The following is a 4,296-nucleotide window of genomic DNA, read 5'->3' as shown; positions in this document are numbered from 1 at the left end:
CTAAGCCACTGCGCGTCCAAACAGAGAACGAGAGAAGGTATTTTGTTGTTAATTGAGATTTGCGATTTCATTTTCATTGGAAGAACTAAGAAGGCAGTAGGCCGATTAGCTATGGATAATTCGAAATTGTTTCACTAGCAGATCACGAGAATAATTCTGACAAACAAAATCAAGTTGGAGATGGATACAGGGGTAGGCAAAAGGCCCAATTAGGGGTAGGCAGAAAGCCCAATTGTTATGAATCACTACTAACTACTCAAAATTCAGGGGTAGGCAACTGCCTACCCCTGCCCCAACGTAGCTCCGCCTCGGCACGCCACGTGCAATTTGTTGAGAATCATTTCCCCTTCACCTCTCTACCTTCACCTGGCGATCCTCCCAACCCTTGCAATTCGGTCACTAATTTTTTATTGGGCCTCATACCTTCCAGTCAAACCTCTACAGCTCCATCTGATTCTAGCCATATTAATTCGGCTCCTGTGCCAGCCCAAATAAATACACAAGTAGACAATTCGGATGCCCTCCCAACAGGCCTCACAGATCCCTGCATAGCCCAACTCGATGCTAGCACTAGTACAAAAAACCCCTTCACCGACGGTTGAAATACCCCTACACCGACTGTTATAGCGGCGTCAGTAAAGCCGGCGCCAGTGAATGTTACCTTTTACTGACGCTCTAAAAACAGTCACTGTTGGGTTCAACACTGACGGTTTTTAAAGCGTCACTGTTGAGTTCAACACTGACGCTTTTTAAACCGTCACTGTTGGGTTCAACACCGACGCTTTTAAAAACCGTCACTGTTGAGTACCAACACGGACGCTTTTAAAAACCGTCAGTGTTGAGTACCAACACCGACGCTTTTAAAAACCGTCAGTGTTGAGTACCAACACCGACGCTTTTAAAAACCGTCAGTGTTGAGTACCAACACCGACGCTTTAAAAACAGTCAGTGTTGGACATGGTTCTGTTTGATTCTAGGCTAGCCTCCATATTTTTGCTAGCCATATATTACCATTCAACATTTATTGACGTTAAAAAATTAATATGCCACAATCACAAACAAAAGACACCAAACAAGTTAATTGTCATTCAAAACTATCCAAATTACATGCCATATATCCACAAAACACACAAAAGACACCAAATTATCCAAGTTAATTGGCATCTAAAATCTATTTACTTGACTTAAATAAAAAATGCTTCTCTTTCTTGCAACCTATAACTAATATAAAAGATAGTACCACCCGAAAAGAGATGACATTCAATTGACGAGGCCTATTCAACGTAATCAACCTCACATTGCTACTTCACCTAGTACAACCTACAGCTAGCAATTAGTGAAAATTAGAATCTGTGCCATTAAATTTAATGTCACAATGATAAAGTGTATGACAACTTGACAAGAGGGTAGTATGACAATATACCGTAGAAGTGTATTCACTCCATGCAAACTCACTCTGCAAATTATTCTCAAATTAATGCATTCTGGACAATCTACAACGCCAAATTTTTTGTTCTTTTTATAGAAATGTAAAGGAAAGTCTAAACTACATGCTTGCCAAGTTTCAGGATTTTTGTAATTTTCTAACTATTTTTAACAGATGCTTGAATGCAGGGGCAGATTGGTAAAAGATGCAGAAAACAGCATTTTTTGGAGATTCAGAAAGCCAACTTTAAAAATAGCTAGTAAATCATAGAAAAATGCTATGAATGTAAAATTTGGATCTAAAGTGTGTGTTTTTGAGTCCTCTATCTGACTGTTCATGTGGATTTTTGGTTTGAACTTCTGATCAGCCTGCACTGGCTGATCTGTCACAGAAGGTCATTTGGGGTCTTTGAGGTACCAGTAGAATTTCAAGGGTCAAACTTTAAAGCATTTAGTGAACAAAAATAATGAACTTACCATCTCGTAGAGACATATTCAGTATAAGGAGGCCCCGAGTAAAGTTCCCTTGCTAGCCCCAAATCTGCAATTTTAACTATTCCATCCTTAACCAATTATTTATATAGAGCAATAACAATCATGACAGTTTTGCATTTAAACCCACACTGGCCTAATTAAACTTCAATGTTATGAATGCAGTTAGGCTCTGGTTTCCATTATGCCAAAGGAGTATGCTAAATTATTAGAAGTTGCGGTTTAAATTTAGTATGGTAAATAAGCTCTACTTGAAAGTTACATGCAGATGTTACTTGTTTCGTCTTCTTTTCTTTCTTTCTAATATACTTGTGTCATGATGCCATTTATCTTAGTAATTCTACCAAGATTGGATACAACAATGACAGTAGCAAAACATAAGCACAAATCTCATGGAGCAGACAATGGGTATCACGACTTAATTAATAAATAATAGCTGAAAGAATAAAAGTAAAATTGTATAACCTGTACATTTGACACCCAATCAAACTTCTTGCCAAATGGAAGATGCTTCTTCAGAGATACAAGTTCCCACTCTCGCATCTTGTGGGAATATTGATGTTATACCAATCTGAGTTATAGAATGTGAAATATCAAATAAGATCGAGATAGTCTAGTGATAATAAAAATTGGTGTTGTTCTTCTTTACAGGTTTTGTAAAGCTTGAAATCAAGATTGTTCACCAATTTATCATTGGGTGTCAATTTTATTTAATATGTGGGATTACCTATTTACAATTAACCAAGCAATTTCATAATCATGCATTTTACCAAGCAATTAACCAAGCCAGATTTCGGAAGACCATCTTAATTTGATTCAACAAGAAGAATTACAGCGCAGCGCCAAGGCCGTGAAGAATTTCTAGCGTCCGAACCTTCCCGTCAATTTTTCAGTTTTGAACCTCTGACATTGTATTATAACAAAAATTCACAAACAAATACTCATATTTTGACATAATTAATTCATACCAGAAGCAAATCAGAAAAGGGGGTACCAGTACCAGCATGACTCAAGTCCGATACTTTTAAGAAGTCCTAAAACAACAAAGAGCTCCCAAATTAAGAAGGGATTATCGAACCACTTACATCAGAGACCAGTGGCAGTGGCAGGAAGGAGTCGGAGGCAGAGAAACCGGCGGCAGTGGCAGCGTCAGAGGCGGAGGCAGAGAAACCGGTGCCGATCTGATGCGTCTGTGCTGGTGAGAGATCGAGAGAGGGATGGTGCCGATCTGATGCGAGAGAGCGAGAGAGAGATGGGTAGGGATGGTGCGGAGAGGGTTTAGTGCTGGGCGAAAAGGGTGAGGTCTGGCGGCTAGAAGGTTTTGTAAGAGAGCGAGAGAGACGGGGAGGGTTTATTGCAGAGGGAAATGAAGTTCGCTAAAATCAAAATATATAACCCGGGAACGAAGATTTCAGCGGCATATAAAAGAAAAATCACCGACGGTTTTAAAAAAAACAGTCAGTGTTGGTATTCAACACTGACGGTTTTGAAAAAACCATCGGTGTTGAGCACCAACAGTGACTGTTTTTCAAACAGTCAGTGTTGTTCAAAACCGTCAGTGTTGAATACCAACACTGACTGTTTTTTTTAAAACCGTCGGTGATTTTTTTTGGTAGAGAGTTAACAAATTTACAGGGAATAGAAATTCTTGATCTTAGTTTGCATTATTTTTTATGCATAAATATTTGTTGTTGGGTATTAAGCCCTAAAACAAATCAAACCATGGATATTTTTTTTCTCCAAACTCCAAACTCTAAAAAAAAATCAAACCAAGGACAACATATTCTCGTGCGTCTTCATTAACTCACGAAACAAGAGTTTATGTTGCTTTGTGTTGAGATGCATGTTTGTTGGGTGATACATTATTAATTAAGATATAAATAGTTGGTATATATTTCAGCAACTATAATTGTAAATTGATATTTCAGTCACAAATATAATTCCAATCCTATTTTTATATTTTATGAATTACAACAATAAAATATTTATTGCATCTATAAATTAAATTTAAACAATCAAACTTAATTATTAAATATCTTACAAAATATACACAGTGCATAAATATTTTAAAATGATTAAGGGAGAACATTGAACGTAACCAACCAAAAAATTCGAAAGTTTAATTATGTATGAGCTTCGATCTAACGAGAAATATTTATGGCCATACGATGCTTCAATTTTTGGTCAACTAGATGGATGGGTAAATAAAAATAAATTTTGATCAAACTTTGATGCAAGACAGTATAACTTACATCAATTTCACCATTTTTCTTCACACACACACACACATATATATGTGAATGTATAAAGTATACATCATATTTTAAATGTCTCATTTAAAAATTAAAAAAATATTTTTAAAGCTAATCAATATTATCA

At 36.8% G+C, this 4,296-nt stretch overlaps 1 long non-coding RNA gene across 4 annotated transcripts; it reads right to left on the bottom strand.

Moving 5' to 3' along the window:
- Positions 1 to 1,110: 1,110 nt before the first annotated feature.
- LOC144562306 (uncharacterized) lies at positions 1,111 to 3,254 on the bottom strand. Of its 4 annotated transcripts, XR_013514054.1 has the most exons (5): positions 3,003 to 3,254; positions 2,645 to 2,820; positions 2,383 to 2,488; positions 1,903 to 1,966; positions 1,111 to 1,326 (listed from the first exon to the last, which is right to left on the bottom strand). It is a non-coding gene; the product is annotated as an uncharacterized LOC144562306 (long non-coding RNA). The 4 variants fall into 4 exon arrangements; XR_013514055.1 differs by having other exon boundaries at positions 2,383 to 2,791; positions 2,999 to 3,254; XR_013514052.1 differs by having other exon boundaries at positions 2,383 to 2,820.
- Between the last annotated feature and the right edge of the window lie 1,042 nt (positions 3,255 to 4,296).

Source organism: Carex rostrata, chromosome 11 (assembly GCF_964058835.1).
Source record: "Carex rostrata chromosome 11, lpCarRost1.2, whole genome shotgun sequence".
Lineage (NCBI taxonomy): Eukaryota > Viridiplantae > Streptophyta > Magnoliopsida > Poales > Cyperaceae > Carex > Carex rostrata.
The sequence above is the reverse complement of the archived record's forward strand: the minus strand, read 5'-3'. Positions and strand labels throughout refer to the sequence as shown.